General features: G+C 43.5%; 1 protein-coding gene across 4 annotated transcripts in view; it reads right to left on the reverse strand.

The window, feature by feature from the left end:
• PRKN (parkin RBR E3 ubiquitin protein ligase) overlaps window positions 1-23,432 on the reverse strand; it is a 1,341,418-nt gene that overhangs the window by 157,296 nt on the left and 1,160,690 nt on the right. The window lies entirely within an intron of this gene.

Here is a 23,432-nt window from a genome sequence, read left to right on the forward strand (position 1 = left end):
GTCACTTCCGCAGGGAGCCGAGGCCGAGTCTAGAGGACCTCATCTGTACCCCAGTGTTGTCACTTGGACACAGGCAAAAATGCCCAGTGATCCCAAATAAATAAAGGAACGGGTGACACTAGATGGCAGATGGCATATATTCAGGTCTGAGGGCATTTCCATGTTCTAATCATCAGGCTTGCTTATGTATCCCTGCTGCTGTGCACACAAAATCAAACAGGGGCCCTTGTGATTTGCCTCTCATAATATCAGGTTGTGTGTGAGACACAATATTTTGCTGTTTTTCTTAATACTCTAAACACATCAGGTATTGGTACATGCTTTAATAACGGTTTCTACTTTATTTTCACTACAATAATTACATGGCTGAATCCTATGTATATAGTATGCCAAGATGATATCTATCTATCTATCTATATCTATCTATATCTATCTATCTATATCTATCTATCTATCTATCTATCTATCTATCTATCTATACACACACATACATACATACATACTTTTAGAGAGAGAGAGAGTGAGAGCATGTAAGCAGGGGAGGGGCAGAGAGAGAGAGGGAGACACAGAATCTGAAGCCAGCTCTGCATTGTCAGCACAGAGCCCAAAGTGGGGTTGAATCCCATGAACCGTGAGATCATGACCTGAGCCAAAACCAAGAGTCAGATGTTTAATTGACCGAGCCATCCAGGCACCCTGCCAAGATTATATTTTTGACAAGAATTATCATAATAAATTAGCTTCAAGTGCAACTTTCAAAATCCGGAGGTAACTAAGTTTTCATGATTTTTTAGCAATAGCCACTGATGACACCAGTTTATGCTGAGTCCGTATCATTTGTTACTAATCAATTTAAGAAGGATTCATATACAAATTCAGAAGAAAATACATGCACATGTAACAAAAATACAAAGCTACTTCCTTCTAGACAGAATATCTCCATGAGGAGGAAAGTGACACAGTGGGTTCACACTTGAGCTCACTCACAGAATCACATCAATTGCCATGCTTTGCACAGTGTCATTTTGCATTAGATAAATTGCAAAGTATCTCCTTTGGTCATTACTGTGAATGTTCCACTCTAGACCTACTTGAGAGACAGGTCATAAGGTCATTGTTATTATGTTGTAAACGTCCCTATGGCCAACATCCACTGTCTGGTGGGGAAGGTCTTTGTCCAGTTTCACGCGTCTTCAATGAGGCGACATTGTTTTAAAATAATTTCATAGAGGGGCACCTGGGTGGCTCAGTTGGTAAGGCGTCTGACTTCGGCTCAAGTCATGATTTTGCGGTCCATGGGTTTGAGCCCCGCTTTGGGCTCTGTGCTGACAGCTCAGAGCCTGGAGCCTGCTTCAGATTCTGTGTCTCCCTCTCTCTCTGCCCCCTCCCCTACTCGTTCTCTGTCTCACTCTCTCAAAAATAAATGTTAAAACATTTTTTAAATAATTTCATAGGGATTACATATTTGTCTTATAATGTGCTGTGTTCTCCTTCTTCCTTGCAAACCTTCATATACATGTAGACACTAACCCTCTCCGACCCAACCTGAGAAAAATCACCAAATATGGGTAGAAACTGGACCGGACAGGGGCCTCCGAAAGGTTAGAAAGCAACATTTCTATCATCTGGGAATTTGGGGAAAAACATTGAACACAACTCAGTCTGTGGATTACTAAAAATGATTCCTTTTGAGGAAGTTCTCATTAATTTATTATCAATAAATATCTTTAGACATAAAAGGCCCTTTACTTAGTTTCATTATTGCCCATCTGGTGAAAAGGCAAGAAAACAATAACACAGATTCCCATGCATAGCTCTGTCACAGCACTTACAAGTGTGTTGGAATTACCGGGTAGACTGTGGACCTCTGAAGGCAGTAGGGTGTGTGGTCTAGTCCCGTCTTTCCAGCACCTACTGAAATGTCTAGCCCACAACAGAGGCTGCATTCCCACCAGGCAGAAGTGATCTGAACTAAATGTTCCCAAAGAGGAAAAAAAAATCATTTTGTGTACCTACAGGAAGAAAAAAAAAATCATTTCGTGTGCTGACAGTGAGAACCAAAATTAGGTTAAATTGAAAACTTTGAGTCCCAGAAGAATTATGGTCTCTAGAACCGAATTTCTGTAAATAACAGCAATCTCATGTTTGCACGAGGTAGCAGGATCAACTCCTTGGAGGTGAAGAAACACTTCTTCAAGGGAGTTGAAGGATGAAGAGTTCTCGAAACTATACTTTCACCTATTACCAATGCACAAAAAAAGGGAGACTTTTTTTTCTTAATTGCTAAAAAATATTTATTTATTTTTGAGAGAGAAGTGGGGGAAGGGCAGAGAGAGAGAGAGGGAGACACAGAATCCAAAGCAGGCTCCAGGCTCTGAGCTGTCAGCACAGAGCCCAATGCGGTGCTCGAACCCACGGACCGTGAGATCATGACCTGAGCTGAAGTTAGATGCTTAACCGACAGAACCGCCCAGGAGCCCCAAGAGTTTTTTTTTCTTGGAGTAAAATGTTCATCCACTTTCCTTTTAGACGAGGAGGCATGAACAGGACAGATCCTATCAGAGAGTCAAGTTGGCTTTGGTCCCTGCCTTCATCTGATGTACAGGATCACAGGAAATTTGATGTGAAATTCTAAAGCCTATTTGGCTGTTTTCTCTTTTTTTACACATTTCAAACATCAATTATGTTTATTTTAGCTTGTTTCTATCTCTATTCTGCCCAAGCAAAAGATATTTCAAGCCCTGAATGTGAAAATAAGACTTCAGAGTCATAGCACTCATTGATTTTCTGCACTATGTGTGCATATGGGTAGTGTTTTGTGTGAGACAGGTGGGCGGAGCCCATAGCGATGTGTAGTATGAGGTCACCCCTCGTAAGAGAAGAAAGGAAGCCTTGCATATAAAATGGACTATGTAGGGGCGCCTGGGTGGCTCAGCCAGTTGAGCATCCGACTTCGGCTCAGGTCATGAGCTCGCGGTCCATAAGTTCGAGCCCCGCGTCAGGCTCTGGGCTGAGAGCTCACAGTCTGGAGCCTGCTTCGGATTCTGTGTCTCCCTCTCTCTCTGCCCCTCCCCCCTCACTCTCTGTCTCTCTCTGTCTCTCAAAAATAAATAAACATTAAAGAAAATTAAAAAAATAATATAAAGTTGACTATGCAGAGCTGCAAGCCCGAGTTCAGGACCTGTCCTGTTCCTGTCTGGGGATGAAAGGCCCCCTCTGCCGGGCACTGTAGACATCCTTCCCATTGCCTGGCCTGCCAGCAACTAGGCTACCGTAAGCCTTTCTCCATGTACACCCTGTTCTCTGCTCTGCTTTCTAATGGCCAGCAAACAAGGGCCAACGGGTCAGGTGGTTGGGAGCAGAAGACTGGTTCTGACCAATGGCTCCCTTCCCACAGCCAATCCTAGTGGGAGAAATCAACAATCCCCAAGATCCCACTGTTTTTTTTTTTTCTTTGCCCCTAAAGACCGATGAGAAGGAAATCAGGTTAAAGCTTAAGAGAAGGAAGTCTTGGTCTACTCAGTGCAGGCAGAAGGGAGAGGGAAGCAAAATTCTTCTCTTTGCTTTGTCATGATGAGCCCAATGAACAGCAGGGCATTTTTAGCTCCTGTTCATGAGTTATTTCCTCAATTAAATTCCCGTTTAGCAAAGTGATCACCTCGAAATGTCCTCTTCTATAAGAAATAGACGGTGAGAGGGAGCCCTAAATGATTTATTATAGATAATTGTCACATGTGAGGATTAGAAACCTGTCACCTTCCATAACCTTGATACCTTTACATCTGTAGCAGCTGATTTTATCCTTCTTGTCCCCAGGATAGATGATCTTGCAAGTTAGCAAAATGGGTGGAAGAAAGGAGCCACGTCTTAGGATTTCCCCAGAGCTCATGCCCCCATTACTGGTCAAGACTTATTTAGTCCCAGGAAGTGTACTGAGGGCTATCCTTTGTATTCTTTAGGCTTTGCAATCACCTCATTATGCTGGCATTATAATAATAATTATTATTCTTAATAATAATAATTATATTTTATAATCTTATATTTTACAGATGGGTTCAAATGGGTGAAGTGACTTGCTCACATACACACAGATAGAAAATGGAAGAGTTGTTAAATAAAATTGATTAATTTTGTGTGCATGTGTGTTTCTCACAATGCCACACAACGCCACCAGTGAAACTAGCAACTGTTTCAGTATATACATTGCCTTAAGACTTCGCCAATGAGAAGCTGGTTCTTTATCAGCTTTATAGGTTGGAAATTCTATTTATTTTCAGTGCATCTCATTCTAAAAAAAGGATTTGAGATGGCCAAATTGCCTACAGTTATAAAAGTAAACAGAAAACAAAATCAGGGTAATGGAAAAATCAATCAGAATAGTGAAATAAAACCGTATTTAGAGTTTGCACTCAGAAATCCTACCCCATTACGGATTTGTCTCTCAGAATTCCAGATTGTACAGCAAGCAAGAAATACGGTGAATTACAATATCTGCATTATTTGTCAGACAAAACCATTCTTTCAGTGATCTTTTAATACCCACTGGGTGTGTGAAACTAGCATGGGAGCTAGAGAGTAAGACCACCATAAGACCGAAGACCACCAGCGAGTCTTTCTTCCAAGGACCAACATGCCCATCCTTATTTCATCTCCAAGGTGAGGTGCAATCATGTGGTCATAACCACACCAGGGACTCAGGGGCAGAGTCTGTCCTTGCATAATGTCTGAGAGAAATCTCTACTCAGATTCTCAAAGGTGGCACGGATTCATACTAAGATGCTGAGTGCCTCCAAGATAGATTAACTGCAGGAGGAATCCCAGTTTCCAACCTTCCATGTATCCATATCTTTACAAAGTCTAGATTCCCTTCTTTCTATGCTCCTTAAAGCTGGACTGGCCTTGTGATTCATCTTGGCCAATAGGATGGGGTGAAAATGATAGTGTGCAGTCCTAGTCCCAAGTCCTGGCCTCAAGAGGCCCTGTGCTCATCTGCTCTCGCTCGTGGACCCCCTGCCTCTGTCATGAGAGCAAGAAATGCTGGCCAGCTAGAGGCTGAGGAACCACAGGGGATGGAGGCCAGCTCACCTGTCCCAGCTAGGTCCCCCCACCAACCTGCCAACTGAGCACAGCCACTGAACAAGCCCAGCTAAGATCAGCAGACTGCCTGAGGTCAGCAGAACTGCCCAGATGAACCATAGATATAGAAGCAAAACTATGCCTCTGTAATATATGCCAAGGAGGTTTTGTGGCTGACTGCTACACAGAATTATTATGATGACAGGTAATGGCCAGGACCTTCTGGGGTATGATACCAATGCAGTGTTTACCCAGGTTTGTCCAGGGAGGAGGAGGGCCATGGAGAGCCCAAGGAACAGCTTTCTGTGTAGCTTGATTCAGAGTTAAAGAATAAAATGCCTACAGGGAGGCTATTTTATTATTCTTATTATTTATTTTTATTTTTGATTTTTTAATTTTACTTAAATCCAAATTAGTTAACATACAGTGTAATAATGATTTCAGGGGTAGAATTTAGTGATTCATCACTTACATACAACACCCAGTGCTCATTCCAACAAGTGCCCTCCTTAATACCTATCACCCATTTAGCCCATCTCCCTACCCAACACCCCTCCAGCAACCCTCAGTTTGTTCTCTGTATTTAAGAGTCTGTAATGTTTGCCTCCCTCCTGTTTTTATCTTATTTTCCTTCCCTTCCCATATGTTCATCTGTTTTGTTTTTTAAATTCCACATGAGTGAAATTGTATGATATTTGTCTTTCTTTGACATTTTGCTTAGCATAATACAGTCTAGTTCCATCCCCACATTCTTGCAAATGGTGAGATTTCCTTCTTTTTGGTCACCAAGTAATATTCCCTTGTACACATATAACACATCTTCTTTACCCAGTCGTCAGTCGATGGACATCTGGGCTCTTTCCATAATTTGGCTATTGTTGATAGTGCTGCTATAAACATTGGGGTGCATGTGCCCCTTTGAAACAGCATTTTTGTACCCTTTGGGTAAATACCTAGTGGAGCAATATCTGGGTTATAGGGTAGCTCTATTTTTAAGTTTTTGAGGAACCTTCGTACTGTCTTCCAGAGTGGCTGCACCAAGGATGACTATTCTTTATGGCACTCTTGATGATACTATGGGAGTCAGAATGTTAGCCCCTCAAAGGATGTATGTGCCTAATCCTCAGACCCTGAGAATATGTTACCTTACATGGCAAGGGACCTTGCTGATGAAATCAGGGTAAGGATCCTGTGATGGGGAGACTGTTCTGGATTATCTAGGTGGATCCAGTGTAACTACTGAATCCTGAAAATCAGAAACCGTCCCTGCTTGCAGTCGGAGGGAGATGTGACTGTGGAAGAAAGGTCAGGGAGATGTGACATTGTGGGCTTGGAACAGGAGGAAGCAGCCATGCCTCAGGGCGTGTGGGTACCTTGTGAGTACCTCGAGGGGCTGGAAGAGGCAAGGAAACAGATTCTCTCCTCCAGCCTCCAGACAGGAATGATGCCTTGCTGACACCTTGACATTAGCCCACGGAGACTGGTATGAGCCTCTGACTTCTAGAACTATTACATAATAAATTTGTGCTGTTTTAAGTCACCAAGTTTGTGATAATTTGTTACAGCAGCAACAGAAAACTAATACAGATTATATTTTTGACAACTTGACTTTTGACTTTTAAAGTGGGCAGAAAAATCTAAGGTCATATTCTTTGGTAGAAACTTGTTTTTACAATATGCTATTAGCCAATTAAGGACAGATACATTTAAAAAAATTAAGGTGTATTTATTTTTGAGAGAGAGAGAGAGACACACAGAGAGAGAGACAGAGGCAGAGAGAGGGAGACAGAGAGAGAGGGAGACACAGAATCCGAAAAAGGCTCCAGGCTCTGAGCTGTCAGCATGGAGCTCGACGCGGGGTTTGAACTAACGAATTGTGAGATCATGACCTGAGCCGAAGTCGGACCCTTAACTGGTTGAGCCACCCGTATGCCCCAAGGACAGAAACATTTATCACCAACCCTTGATTAAAGTATGGTAGTGGACTAAATGTTTAGAGATTAAATGTAAATAAAAACATAAAGCATCTTGCTTCAGTGATGACACACACCACTGGTTGGAACCCCCCACCCAGAGTGCTCTGTGTGGCTTGGTCAATTAAAATATCAGACTCTAAGGGGAAAAAAAACTTTAGATTGTTGAACAATTGGAAAATGGGGCAACTGAAAGTCTTGTCTTTCTCTATAATATGTGACAAATGGATTCACAAACAAGTCAACTATAATCTTTTTAGCGGCTTCAGTAGAACAGAAAGTGTCTCCCTAAGTATCTGTTATAAGTTTAACTTTATTTAGTTTATATTATTACTATTTTTTGTTACCATGTGCTGTTTAAATATGAATCACTATACAAATATAAATGACTATGACCTGTTTTGGTTGCTGTCGGTGTTGGTCACGTAATTATTACTATTGAATTTTGCCTTAAATTTAGTTTGATTTAGGGTTTTTTTCCCCCTGCTAGAATACCTCTCCAATTTTATGTTGGAAGTTAGTAAGCAGATTCAAAAGCTTCCTTTCGAGGCTGATTTTCTGAAGTATTCTGTATCTATTTCAGATAGCATGGAACACTTTCTTACTTTACTGCTTTTGTAAACTCAACATGAATCGAGCGTAACGTAAACTACAGCCAGTGCTGTATTTATAAAAGAATTGGCAAGGCAGTGTGTGCTGGGGTGTCTCCAGTAAAGTGTTCCCGCTTGACAACGGAGGACTCGGAACGAACGGTCCTAAGTAGACAATAAAATTGGGGATGGGACCATGAGGTAAAATAAATAGGAAAGTTGCACTCCTCCAAGAGTTCTGAAATGAATTCCAGCCCCATAAACCTTACTAATTGTTCCCATTCTTCACAACTTTGTATATACTCTGTCATATAGTCATTGCGATTTAAATTACCTGGATATGTCTCAGAAAGATTAAACAGAGATGTAATAAAGATTAAATAAAGAATTTTTTAGTGAATGGATGCTTTAGAAAGGGAACAATGTGGAAATGCTACAATAATATTGTCCCAACCTGACAATGAATTTGAGAGATGCTTTATTATAAAACCAGACAAGGAAATGATCAGAAAGCAAGTACAGGAAAAACTTAGACTGTCAGGAGGGCAGAGAGGCATGACTCCCAAGCTCTAAATATTAAAATATGCACAGAGGGGCACCTGGGTGGCTCAATTGGTTAAGTGTCTGACTGTGGCTCCCGTCATGATCTCACAGTTCGTGGCCTCGAGCCCCACATCAGGCTCTGTGCTGACAGCTCAGAGCGTGGAGCTTGCTTCAGCTTTTGTGTCTCCCTCTCTCTCTGCTTCTCCCCAGCCTGTGCTCTCTCTCTCTCAATAATAAATAAATAAAATTAAAAAAATTATTAAAAAAATAAAATAAAAGCTGGGCAGAGACAAGGGCACCTACCCAGACTGGTAATATCCAAACATCTGGAGACTAGGATGGCTGTAATATTTAATTACACTTTTACATTCAATCAATCACATCAGGAAAGGTCCTGTGTTAACCTGGAAATATGTGCTCTAACTGCACATGCTGAAAACGCTTTGTGTGTTCATTTGCTATAGAAGAGCCTACAGATAAAATTAATAAAATAATTTTTTAAAGTAATTCTTGGCAAGCAGTATGATGTTCTAGATCATGTTATTAATACACGTACCGGATTTTTAAGTCAAAGTATGCTGATAGCTCAGATATATAACACATCTGATACAGAGGGTTAAAAAAAGGTAGGTTTAAGTTGCCTGTCACCCAAAGTTGTCTATAGACAACCTGGCATTGTGTATCTTCTAAAGACCCTTGCTTGCTCGAATATAATGAAGAAATCACACACACACAGAGCAGGGGGCTGGTAAACCGGCCCCCATCCCATGCTCTTGAAAGCACTCAGTCCTGTAAATGACCCCATTGTGGTCAATTTCTAGCTAGAAAGTTACTTGAATCCAGAGCTGGAAAGAAATGTGTATGATGGGCTGTTACGGACTGGTACTGCTGGCCCCCACCTCTGGGAGACCCCCCCCCCCCCACCGATTCGTTGAGTGTATTCCAGCCACTTACAGTATTGAACTTGGTTCGGATGATGCCATCTGACTCACTTTGCAAAGTATGTAGGCTAAAACAATGGGCACAGATTCTCTTTACAGGCAAACTCAACTATTAACACTGGCAAGTTATCATGCCTCTTGCCACGTTTTTCTCCCTGTCCCTGTCACCCCTCTCCTTTTTTCTTGGTCCTGTCCTGTTCATCCTTTCTACTTTATTTGCTGTCAGCCGTTAGAAATTCTGCTAACATCCTTAAATAGAACATAAATGTAGTGGTAGTTGCCACTTGACGGTGGGGGGCAGGGGGCTCTGATGTAATTTTACATTATTCAACATTAATTAATTAATTAACATTTATTAAGCACCAAACATGAGTTTGGAGTCAGGGCCTCCATGCCCAGTGGTACGATTTGTGCCCTGCACGAATGTTTGGGTCAGGCGAGCTTGGAAGCAGAGGGCATCGGCATCTGCCTCTGTGGTCCTTGTAACCTGAAGAGGGCTGTGGCCACATGGGGAAGCAAGATGCCATCTGGGAGCCAGTTCTGTGACCTTTGTCTGCCTGAGGGAGTGGGGTGGGGGACATCTTTTAAAATTTGCTTTGGGGAGGCTAAGATGCCACGGACTTTAGAGTGCACAGTGTCACCTTTCCTAAAGCTCCCCGTTATTACTGTGATGAGAGTTTCCCCTTACATTTACAGCCTGACATTCCCAGTCAGACCAAGCTGTCAGTCTTTTTTGTGGCCTCGCCTCCAGGGAGCCAGGGATAGGGTTAGGGTAGGGGTAAGGGTAGGGGTAGGGAAGGGTCAGGGGTAGGGTTTTCTCTCTTCTGACTGTACCACCGAACCAACTGCCGAAAGAGCTCTTGTGTGTGAGCTTTGCAGATGCCATTTCTTCGGTTCTCCTCGAGTCCCAGGAAGGCCTCACCCATTATTGTTCCTTTATCATAATACTGCTTTTTAACGTTTGTTTTTTCTGATTTAGTATCTGTAGATTAGAATTACCTTGCATAAATTCTCCTAGTCTGAGACAGTGTTTTCGAAATCTTTTTTTCCGTCCGTGGACTTTAAAATGCTAAAGCCTTAAGGCACATTGCGGTTTGGAAGCCTTTCCACAGACGTACGCATAACATTCATGTTAATAGTAACGTAATCCTTAGCATCAAGATATTTCATATGGCTTTTTACTCACCAAGCAGTTAAATTTAAGGTGGGGTTTTGTTGTAATTGGTATTTTCAGGTTTCTCCTTTTTGTTCATTCATAAATACTAGTGAGCTTCCCAGCCACCGGTATCTCCCGATACAGAGACAGAGTTTTCAGGGCCGTCATATACATATATGTGGGAAGATAAAGTGGCCTCTTGTCCCCTCCAAGAACTATCACTATCCCATTCCATTTAAGAAAGGTGGATTCCTGAGCCACTCTGGGAAACAGTATGGAGGTTCCTCTAAAAGTTAAAAATAGAGCTACCCTACGACCCAGCAGTTGCACTACTAGGTATTTTTCTGAAGAATACAAAAATACAGATTTGAAGGGGCACATGCACCCCGAGGATTATAGCAGGGTTATCAATAATAGCCCATTTATGGAAAGAGCCCACATGTACATCGACTGATGAATGGATAAAGGAGATGTGGTGTAGACAGACAAGGACTATTAGCCATAGAATGAAATCTTGCCATTTGCAATGACGTGGACTATGCTAAGTGAAATAAGTCAGTCAGAGAAAGACAAATACCGTTTGATTTCATTCATTTGTGGAATTTAAGAAACAAAATAGATGAACATAGGAGAAAAAAGAGAGAGAGAGGCAATGATAGAAAACAAGTGGAGGGTTATTGGAGGGGAAGGCAGTGGGAGATGGGCTAAATGGGTGATGGGTATTAAGGAGGGCACTTGTGATGAGCACTGGGTGTTTAATGCAAGTGATGAGTCACTAAGTTCTACACTTGAAACTAATATCGCACCATATGTTAACTACCTGGAATTTAAATAAAAACTTGAAAGGGGGGGAAAGACAGGTGGATTCTATAACCCTTTAGAAGTGAGCACTTGTGAAACCCCTGGTAGTATCTACAAGCATCCCAGTGCTAATGGGAAACAAGATGGGAAACCCCAAGAGTTCTCAGTGAGGAGAGACCCCCAACACTGGGCTGTGAGGTTTCTCTCCAGTGAGGCCTCCAGGGGATTTGAGGCCGTGTACAAATAGGGTCCCATTGTACAACACACAGCTGATTTGGGGTGGGGGGGGCGGGTCATACCAGCATAGTGGTGTCTTATATCTGGGAGCCTTCAAGAACATGATATGTAAAGCTGCTGTGAGACATCCGGGGTTTGGACTCCAGCAAGAAAGGTTTGAGGTTAGATACTTAGAAACTCCTTGTCAGTAAAGGTAATTAAATGTTGCTTCAGGAGACGGTCTAATTATCTCCCACGAAAAACTGTGTCTTTGTCTTGAATGATTAGGTACAGTTCTATGTGAGGGTAGGAAGCTGGACTGTGATTCTTGGAAATTAAACCAAAACTGAAGGAAAGAAAAAGCCAAATAAATAAAGAAAAAAAAGCCAAATAAATAAAGTCTTCCTTAAAACCTTATTCTCTGTGTTAAGGGAGAATAAAGCAAATTTTGCTGGGCATATGGTTTGACCTTATAATGTGGAAACCCTGCTTTGCTTTACTTGAATTAGTATTTCTGGGTCTACAAGAACCATCTTGTTTGAATCATCTTCAGTTAGGACTCATTTAGAACAGCTATTATATGCGGCACAAACGTCACGACCATCGGTTCCACTCTGGGTCCCTCTTTACGGCCGAGTATGTCTTCCTGTCCAAAGTCAATGTATTTAAGCAAGGGTCTCGCTATCCAACCTCTGATTTGATGAGCGATAGTTTATGGTGGCTACTTGGGGAATGGGAACGGAATGTGGCGGTGACCCAAGGCTGTGGTCGTGTCCCTCCAGCCGCCTGACCCGGTAGCATGGCTGGTCCCCTTGCTATCACAAGATAAGTCACACACTTGCCATCCTCTCCGGTGAGAACCGTAGGGCACTCAAGGAAGCTCAGAGCCTCGGACGTGGAGAAGAGCTTCTGGCAGCAAGAAAATGGGCATAGGGGAGATCAAGTGGTTCACCTATCACCTCACAGCCTTGGGGCAGAGAGAAGGCTGGTGCTTTCAGTTCACACCATTTTAGTTCTGACGAATAAAGCGTCTAAACCTCCACATCTGAGCTAAATACAGTCTACTTATTTATGCAATGGGGCGATTCAGTTTCAGTGAGGTCACTTGGAAAGAGTCTGTCATGTAGGTAAGTCTTCTGCAAAATAAGGCATAACCAAGATTTTCTAAATCTAGACATGTTTATAAAAATTGTTATCTCTCGCTAGACCTCCTTATGAGAGTTAAATATTCTTTAATATATCTGTCACATTTGGGGAAGTGGTGATTTAATTGCTTACATTTTGATAATGAAGGGAAAGATCCTTTGATAATAATTAATGCCAATCCTCCTGGGATCATTTCCATTTATATGGTGTATAAACAAAATAACATAGGAACATTAACCTGTTCCTTAGAGCGGTGAAACCTTATTAAACATATTATAAAAGCAAAAGAGCAGTAAAAAACCATTTTCCATAAGAAGCATTCTTTAAAACCTTTCTCTGTTTCACACGCATTTTTTAATTGGGTTTTGATTGTGCGGGAGGGTCTTGTCATCCCTCCGATTAACACTCTTACAGTCCTCCCGAGAGGTGCTCCTGGAGAGCAGACGATGGGGTGTGCATGTTCTCAACTGTCTTGTGGTCATCACCCCAAGTGAGGGTGGCACTTTAGAAAGCTTTTGAAGATCTACCTTCTTGGTTGAATGTAAAAGTATGATTCTTCACCTAGGCATATCCCAAGTTGCCCAGAGAAACGCACCCTCCACCCCGTGACTCTATATCATATTGCACATCAGATACCCTGGTTTGAGAATAACACACCTGGAAGATACTGTTCTTTCCACCTTCTTAAGTCCCCTTCCCAAGACCAGCAGTAGGTGAACAACCTCAGCCTATCTCTAATAAGACGTACAAGTCCTCTTACTTCTTTGCAGAGAAAACACTGTTAACGTTGCTCCTCTTCAGAGAGCAAACCAATTCTTTTCTTTTTAATTTTTAAAAATGTTTATTTATTTTTGAGAGACAGAGAGGCAGAGCATGAGCAGGGGAGGGGCAGAGAGAGAGAGGGAGACACAGAATCCGAAGCCAGCTCCCAGGCTCTGAGCTGTCAGCACACAGCCTGACACGGGGCTGGAACCCACAGACCGTGAGATCATGACCTGAGCCCAAGCAGGATGCTCAACTGACTGAGCCACCCAAGCGCCCCGAGAGCAAACCAGTTCTTGAGATCTCCCATGATTCCCTTTCTACCTGTACCTCTCAAATCTTCAAAATGATCCTAATACATCACATTTCAATTTCACATTTCCAACTACCTGCAGGATATGTTATCACTTCAGACAGAACACAGCACCCATCACCGTTTGATATACTGTTTATTTCACTTGAATGCAAGCTCTGTAGGTTATGTTATTTGCCCTGGCTTTGTAAATTATGGTGCAGACACCAAGCAGGGTTGCTGAGGAAATCACTGCACTCACATGTTCTATGGTGAGGGAAGAAACCAACTGTATGAGGCTCAGAGGGCTCGAAGGTTGGGGGTCCTGCAAGACCACCAATAAAAGGAGGATCCTGGTGGAATATAGAAATAGGTTCAAAAGGGGAAGATTTGGCACTTGTTTATTTGGGGGGGGGGCTGTGTGCGCACACACACATATACCCCACAGATGTGCACAGGAGGCTTTGGGGCTCGGCAGGTCTGTGTCTCGCCCACACATTTGGATCATGTCACCTGACTGTACTCAATCACGTGACTGCCAGCTAATTTGCCTCACCTGTTGTGGGACAATGCCCCCAGAGGAGATCCTGGGCTGAGAAGGAGGGGCTGCCTCTTGTGGTGGCCCAGCTGAGCCCGCTGGAGGTCCGAGCAACCAGGGCCAGCAACTACTTCATTGGCTCCCACCAGCCTCAGGCTTTACTCCAGAGGAAGCTCCCCACCCCCGAGCACAGAGCAGAGGGGATGTCCAGCAGAAGCAGGAGCTGCGAATCTCTGGCAGAGCACATCCTACACCTCGAGCTGGTCTGAGGGTGCTGACTGCCGGCCGCTGCCAGGTGCTACAGAGATCCACTCTGTGTCCCCGTGAGAAGCTGGAAGGACATTTTGCACACGGTAGAGGAGGAACCATCAGGGGAGCGTGCAGACAATGAAAAGGTCTGCAAGCCGGAGACCAAGCCTAGGGAGACCTTCTGCTGTCCAATTTGACCATGGCCCGGAAATGGAGAGAATTAGAAGGGACATGAACACCAGGAATGGTGCCCCTGGGAATGGGAGAGGAGGGCATCTGGTCCCGCTCAGGGGGTTGTGCGTAGCTGAAGATGGGGCCTGGGGAGCGGGAAAATCCCGGCTCCTGCCAGCTGCATGATGAGGGTGACTGGGTGGCAGGTGACTGCTGGTTGGGGGACACCCACCCTCTCCCTCTCCCTGCCTGACCCTGTTTGCATCTGAGCACCTGCCCGGAAGAGGCAGGGTCCTGGGCAAATTCACGGTCAGCCTGCCAGAGAGGGAGCTTCTCAACCTGAGTTGCAGGCTTGCTGATAGATGACCTGGGTCCTATTTCCTGGGCTTAGGAAACTGAGTTGTTCAGGGATGACAAAAAGGGTAAGACTATAAAAGAACAGCTTTGAGAAATGTTCTGCAACTTTTACAATGTGTCCTACTTTTAGGGGTAAGTAAAAGTCTTTGGAACCAATCAAGAGATAGAGAAAGTGCACCGAGGGAGTTAAACAGATTCCACAAGTTTTTTCAACGTTTATTTATTTTTGGGACAGAGAGAGACAGAGCCTGAATGGGGGAGGGGCAGAGAGAGAGGGAGACACAGAATCGGAAACAGGCTCCAGGCTCTGAGCCATCAGCCCAGAGCCTGACGCGGGGCTCGAACTCACGGACCGCGAGATCGTGACCTGGCTGAAGTCGGACGCTTAACCGACTGCGCCACCCAGGCGCCCCCACAAGTTTTTAATAAAGAAGGGGTTTTGGTAAAAATGTCTAAAAAGTTTCACCTTCATACCCTTCCCCTGTGGTATGAGTGTGGTGTGGTTTGTGTGTGTGTGATTTGTGTGGATGTGTGTGGTATGGTGTTGGGGGCAATGGGTGTGTGGTATGTTGTGTGTGTGGTGTGTGTGTCTATGGTATGAGTGTGGTATGGGGTAGTGTGCGTGTGTGTGTGTGTGTGTGTGAGATATGGGTTTGTGTGTGTGTGTGTGGTGTGCTGTCTGTGGGTCTAGAAACTGATCTGGAAAGAGTGAGGTCAGTTCCAGATGGGCCATGATTCCCAGTATACTAACATCAAATGGTTTTGAGACATTTAAAATATCTAGGGTGACTATAAGTTAGTTTGTGCTTCTCACTTTGGTGTTTTTACAATGTTGTTTAGGAAAACATACTTGCTCGACAGAAAGTAGCGAGGATTAGAGAAGGGGATATTCACATGGCATTATGCCTGAAACCTCGCTGCCATGGCTCTCCAGCTCCCAGAGCTTGGAAACCTTCAGGCTACACATCTTTCACTTTTCCCTGTTCACCGAGAGTGCAGATGCTGAGATCTCCAAGCAGAGAGGGTGTCTATCACAGTCCACCCCTTGCCCCCTCCATTCCTCAAATACAATTACAAAACTTCTACAATTACCAGCTGGGGATGTTTTCACTCGCGGGACTTTGAACCATGAAATCCTCTTATACGGTCACATGTGTGTTGGATAACATAGTAGATGTTGAGAAAACAAAGAGGAATAGTGAATCGTGAAGCCTATTAAATATTAAGTACTTATTTTTATTTATTTTTTTATTAGAGAGGGAAAAAGAGTGAGCATGCAAGCAGGGGAGGGGAGCAGAGGGATACAGAGAGACAGAATCCCAAGCAAGCTCCACACTGAACATGGAACCCCATGTGGGGCTGGATCCCTCGACCTTGGGATCATGACCTGAGCTGAAATCACGAGTTGGATGCTCAACTGACTGAGCCACCCAGGTACCCCTTAAGCACTTATTTTTAATGTTTATTTATTTATTTTTTATTTTTGAGAGAGAGAGAGAGAGAGAGAGAGAGACCGAGTGCGAGTGGCAGAGGGGCAGAGAGAGACGGAGACACAGAATCCGAAGCAGGCTCCAGGCTCTGAGCTGTCAGCAGAGCCTGACGTGGGGCTCGAACTTACAAGCTGTGAAATCGTGACCTGAGCCGAAGTCGGACACTTAAGTGACAAGCCACCCAGGCGCCCCAGCTTGTGTAGCATGACACAGATGGCTGAGTAAATATTATATAGTGTATACTGAATTATTATTACCTATTAGTTTTTAAACATGACAAGGAAAGTGATTGTGAGTTCTATCAATTCCTGAGTAACCTCTAAACTGCAAGAGGGAGCTAAATCTTCCACAGCCCTAAGGTATTGATCTGAAGTGAAATTAATATTGCAAAACCACAATCCCTAAAAAGTCTGAGAAAAAAAACCCGATAAGTGGTAATCCGTGTTTTGCAAAGTTGTTGGGAGGGTTATGTTGCTTCGAGATAATATTGGCCAAAATGGTCCTGGTGATGTTGAAGTAATAAAACAGGATGCATTCGATGGATGGAGGTGTATAAGGCCTCGGCTGCCTTTCAGGAAACCCTGACCAGAGCCCGAGCCCCTGCACTCAAATCAGAGAAGGCGACATTTCAGGACAGCCCATCACACGCAGCTGATAGATTTTCCCAAATAAGGCAACCCTTCAAGCTATTGCTAATCAAATAATTGCCTTGCTTTGCTTCTGAGACTCCTCTGTAAAAACCTCCCCCCAGCTCCTATCCTTGGAAGCTCCTGACCTCTTCTAGCATGTGCTGCCGGATTTGAGTCCACGCATGCTCAAATAAGCTCTTGAAAATTTTAATGTGCCTTAGTTTGCCTTTTAATGGTGCCTTCAGTAATTTCCCCTTGCCATCCATACTCCCACACTAGCACTAAATTACCTTTCCAGAATCTCTGGTCATGTTTCTTCTCTGAAAGGCCCTACCTAGTCTCCATGGGCTGAGGAGAAAGTCCCCAGTCTGACACTCAGCACTGAGGAGCCCCACGAGCCTCGCCCTTTCCTGGTCACCTGCTCCTGACTCTCAGGTTTTTGTATCATCCGGGCCCTCACCCTGGTGCAGAGTCTTATGCCTAGAATGTTTCGAGGGTCCACCACTACTTCATTCTTCCAGGCCCTTAATGAAGCTCCCATCCTCAATAGTTCAGAACCTTCTCCTCTCATTGGATAATTCAACGTACAGCCATGCGTATATCACTGAGAACTTTGCTGGATGCTGAGGATACAAAAATCAATACAGTGCATCCCTGTTCACCCCACCAGGGGCCCACAGATTGACTGGAGCAAATGGTTTGTAAACAAGCAATGTGGCAAGTGTGAAAATAAGTGATATTCAAGGTGATACGGGAGTTGGGCAAGCATGCCCTTAGCTCTTCTGAATTTCTGTGGCACGATCTGGCATGATTCTGTACTGCCATATGGGGATGCTGTTTTGTGTACGTGTGTCCTGTTTTCCCATTCGTTTATGTGTGCCTTGAGCAGGGCACTGAATCATTACCTCCGTGTGCCCACAGTTCCCCGTACAGCATCACATACCTAGTGGATGGTCAAGTAATGGCTGTAGAATAAATAAATGATTTCCCCTTACCAGTGTTACCAACTTATTTTAAATATCAGGAAGGATGTATTGAATATTTTTCTCCCCGGTGAATGTTTCTTATTAGAATAGCTTTGTTGCTGAACACAGCATGCTTTCTGGTGATGGCAGTAGAAGAATAAAAGCTAACACTTCTAGGAACTTCTGTTGCAAACGTAAATCAGAAGCTGATCTTACTCCAAGTGCTACATGAAGTCTCATATTTAATTTGCAACTCCAAAAGCTTTAAGCTGTGGTACGTGCGGTTCGACGCGGTCAAGCAGGACATTTGTATGTAAAATTAGAACAAAAAGATCGGTGGGTGAAAACTTCAGTCCACCCAGGGAATTTTCTAGAATTGTACCTCTACTCTCAGTCTGTGGCAATCCTGAATGCTAACTCTGTTTATCTGCACAAATTCAGACAGTTATTGTGGCAACACCTTATAATGCAAGGGTTGAGTGCAATTTTATGGGTATTACTGGGAGTCGAGGTCTAATTTCCATGCCTTGAATAGAAAAAAGTGAAAGGCAAATACCGTTTAAAGAAAAGATCACCATGCAAGCACTCAGTCTTGTTAGAAATAGAGCAGGCAGCATTCTGCTCAGATGTTTTTCCTGCATGAAAGTACAAAAAACTCTGGTAATGGAAAGGAGAGGATGGTGTTGGTTGAAAGGGTGGAGAGGACCATGTTCCCCAAGATGTGGGGGACACTCATGAGAAGGATGATTTGTTTTCAGAAATATCAAATAAGAGGTGTGCTGTCTAGTTAATAGTAGGTTTACAACCTATAGGAAATATGTATGAACCGCCTCCCACAACAGAGTCCCAAACCCTTAGCCACTTTCCTTCCTGGTTCTTCTTCCGCTCTCCGTTTCAAAGGCTTATTTTGGGAGGCTTTGCAATGAGCATGCACCAAAGAACAAAGGGAGGAGGGACTGAAAGTCTCTGCATCATCTCAGGGAATGTACATTTGTTTCAATCAGACTACTTTGTGCCTTGCATGAGCATAGGTGACGTCTGGGTAAGGCTGTAACCTCTGTGGTACTCAGCCAATGAGGAGTCAGGGGAGGGACTTGCATGCTAGGAAATTGTCTGGTGTAACTGCCCTGAGTGTGCCTGTCCATCAAACACCTGCTCTTGCAAGAATGTTGATTAAAGCCTCACTTCATTGTGCTCTGAGGCTCTGAGTCTCTGGGTCCCTCCTCTGATTGGGTCGGTAGGCTTATTTCTCACGTACTGACCTCTATCCCCCACCATCCATTCACCCTTTCCTGCCTCGTGATAATTTTAGCTGGACAGATGGCATCCACTGCCTTTGGGGCTGGCCATGGGGCCATGTAACTCGCTTCTCTCCGCCAGGTATGAGCTGTGTGACACTTCTGGGTCTGGCTGCAAGGAGTGGAAAGTCCTCCCTGACTCTTTGGCACCACGTATGAAGGCAACAAAGGACTTTGTGGGGCAGAGCCACAATCCAGGCTCAAGATTTTCATGAGAGAGAAACAAACTTCCATCCAGGTAAGTCACTGCTGTTTTGGGTCTTGGTCACACCCCATGGAACTGATGTCTGAATAAATACTATAATGGAGTACACAATGATCCGTGTATCCAGAAGAAATGAGGAGAAAATTTTTATTGCTGATTACAGCTACTGTGGACACACAAAAGTATTATGGGATATAATCTGAAGGTGATCTTGTCTGCTACTAGAAAGTCCTCATCAAGTAGCTCTTTATGTTGTTATCTGCCCAAAGTTCTCAGTGAAAGAATTCTTTTGGTCATTTTTAAGATAATGCACGTGGACCACTTAAGAGATTTGTACTTGAGGAACAGAAAACCCAATTCAACTGACTTAAGTAGAAAGGAAATGTACTCTCTCCTGGCCCAACAACACAGTGGCTTTTTTTTTTTTTAATTTGAGAATTTTTTTATAATTTAGTTTTTGTTTTTTTTTTCACATGAAATGTATTGGCAAATTGGTTTCCATACAACATCCAGTGCTCATCCCAACTGGTGCCCTCCTCAATGCCCATCACCCACTTTCCCCTCCCTCCCAAAGGACCTGAATGTGAGACAGGAAACCATCAAAACCCTAGAGGAGAAAGCAGGAAAAAACCTCTCTGACCTCAGCTGCAGCAATTTCTCACTTGACACATCTCCAAAGGCAAGGGAATTAAAAGCAAAAATGCACTATTGGGACCTCATCAAGATAAAAAGCTTCTGCACTGCAAAGGAGCACAGTGGCTTTTGAGCTAATTAACTGAGTAGTGCAGCCAAGACCAGAAAGACCTGGTTTCTTCCCCAAACCAATACAAGTAAGGGTCATGGGAATAGTAAGACTGGGTTAGGTGACTCAGGATTTTCTACTGACTTGGGTATGAGGTCACTCTCCAAAGAGACAGATACTAGAAGAAAACTCAGTGTTCTGTTAGCAAGAAAAAGAGGAAGACGTATGTTTGGAGGGAAACCAATGCAGTCCACTGCAACCTGTCCATGCACACACAGATTCCATCTGTGACCTGTCAGGAGCTCACCCCAGCTGGGTGGGTGGCCAGACACTCAGAGGTGGTACTTCAGTGGCAAGCCGTCTTCTTTGTAGAGGGTAGATAAACAGCCTGTAGAGCAGGCTGGTTCTTTTCTTAGTTTTCTAGGGATAATTTGTGTCCCTACCGATTTATGATTATACATCAATAAGGGTTAAAATGGTGCTCAGAATATTAAAGGCATACCCGGTAAGTGTTTTATCTACACCATGTTCATTATTGAAGTCTAATGCTTTTCTGAGATCATACTAAAACAATCTTTGGTTTCCTTAGAACAACAAACTAGAAATTCGCACAGCTACGTAGCCTCCGAACGACCAATTTGGAGACCCTTTTAAAAGTCTCTGATCCATTCATAATGTGAAGCAGTTTTTATGCAGTGCACTATGGGAAGTTCTGGGTCAATAGATTTAGTCTAACAAAGATCTTATCTCTTTAATCCTATCTTTCTACTTCAACTTTTCTTATTGATGAAGCGAGGCTCCTGCACTTTACAATAATACAATACCTTACAATACCACTTCTACAAAAGCCAGGCCGTGTGGTCACATAAAGCAGTCTTTCAGAAGCTTCCTTTGACTTGGACTTACTTCTTCCCAAATAGCAGCCATCTTCTGAGACGCTGAGAGCTCTGCTCTCTACTCCCTGTTTACATGTAAAATGGTTTCCACGAATGGTCTAAAGAAGGTTGCTAAATGGGTGATTTCTCTTCCAGGAGGCATCCATTCCAAGCACTTCACATTCTTTTAAACAGCCAGCAAATAAAATTCCACCCTATCTCTGCAAAAGACTAATTTATAACCTGATTGGACTCATTATGTCTTCTTTTATTACTTCTTCCAAATAATCACGCACTGCCGACTTGCAGGTGGATATACACCAAGAGCCTCACGTTCATGGAGAGAAAGAGGCAGTAACAAACACAGTATCCAGGAATTCGCTTAAGAATTCTCTAGGGATGGGTCACATTCTGTAAGTGGAGTGGTTTCTGTCTGTGGAGTAGCCTCAGGAATAGCTAATTCAGACTGCCTTTGAATTATGGACGTGTCAGTTTAACACTAATACCTTGAGAGGAACCGGGGGGAAGAAAATCACTCGACATTAAATTCCCAGCTGTCACAGCATGCTGGACAATAACCAACAAGGCTTTGGGAAGAAGAATGTATGTCAGGAACAATATTATTTCTTTGTAAAAGGGAGTGACGAGCGGTGTGGATGGGAGAAGAAACAGGCATTCTGGGCTGGCTTCTACAGAAAGGAGGAAGAAAATTGCTTTCTTTCTGGAAGTGAGTGCAGTAATAGGTCCACTTGACAAATTACTTCCTAGAGTGCATCAGATCATGTTATCTCCCTCTGAAAGGATTTCTTCTTGTTTTTATCCTTCTTCTGACCCTGGTTCAGGAAGATAGGCAGATGGGGCAAAGCTTTTACATGTGGCCTATGCCTTATCCATGGGTTTATAGTCTTACTTGATTTTTTTCTTCTTCTGGAGAAAAATCCTTAACAGAAGTGGACGTGAAACAGATCTTACACTCTATTCAAAATATAAACTTTAATTTTTTTATTTTTTATTTTTGAGAGCGAGTGTGTGTGAGCAGGGGAGGGGCAGAGAGAGAGAGAGGGTGACAGAGGATCTGAAGCAGGCTCCATGATGACAGCAGAGAGTCTGATGTGGGGCTTGAGCTCACGAACTGCAAGATCATGACCTGAGCCGAAGTCAGACGCCTAACCGACTGAGACACCCAGGCACCCCCACAATATAAACTTTCAAATGCACAGGTGAACAGAGGCCTGTGAAGCAGGCTCAGGGAGTCCTGCCAAGTTTACTTCCTGTGGGCCTCCAATCCAAAAGAGAAGGTGGGATTCAAGATCATGTTGGGCCAGGCCAGATTCGACTGGGGCAGACTTGAGGGTCCTATTCTTGGGTCTCATTCATTCTGTGCTGAAGATATAAAGACACTGTTTGAGGATCTCACCTGGCAGAATCCTTGGACCCACTGAATGCACAGCAGGGTACAAGGGAGGCTACGATCCAGGGGGAACTTAGTTTATGGGTCTGTAATAGACCGTTAGCGACCGCCAACAATATCAGTGATTTGTCTTTACCCAGGAAAAGCCCTGTTCCCTCACAGGAGATTGCAGAGAACCGATCTCATAATTTATAGACTTAGCCTTTCCAGTGGGATATGTGACCAGCAGTGAGAAATGCATTGCTCTGGTGCCGAGTGCCTGTTTTATCTGGGCCATGTTGTACTCTGTTTCAATTTCACTGAAAATAGGTATAAACGGAAACAGGATGAGCAACAAAAAACCAGAGAATACACTGCAAGAATGTAATCCCTAGAACACAGGTATGTGCACGGCATCATCAGAATGTGTTTTCCTCTAATTTAGGAACTACTTACGCTATTTTAAAGCTACCCCAGAATGAAAAGCCACCTATTCATATTGGTCTGTTCCATGCATTTGGTGACATGTCCGCATGGAGCTTATTTTGAGAACATGAATAATATTTCCCAGCAGACTTCACTCCCACTTTTCTTAAATATGTCATTCAACTAAATCAGTATGACAGGAGAGTGTGCTCTACACAAATTAACGCTTGAAAGATGCCAAGCTGTACCACCTGCATCTCTGGGAATGAGTGTTTACAATTCGCTTTTCCTGCCCTTGGTCTCTGCTGATGGAAGGCGCGTTTCCTCTTCCCTAGTCTAAGCCCAAAGCAACACTTTGTCCGAAACGGTGTCAAATTCTACCTAATTTAACTATTGGTTACCTAGCTCTTATTCTTAACATATAACATTACTATCTTTTTTTTTTTTTTTGGTAATGTTACAAGTTTAAGAAAAAAAGTTCATAAACTAAGAAATCCTTTATGTCATTAAAAGCAAAAGTAATATATCTCCATGTTTAGAAATGTCAAACATTACAGAAAGTTATAAACTAAAAAATGGAAGCTTCCGTCCCTATATCCCC

This window comes from Felis catus, chromosome B2 (assembly GCF_018350175.1).
Source record: "Felis catus isolate Fca126 chromosome B2, F.catus_Fca126_mat1.0, whole genome shotgun sequence".
Taxonomy (NCBI): domain Eukaryota; kingdom Metazoa; phylum Chordata; class Mammalia; order Carnivora; family Felidae; genus Felis; species Felis catus.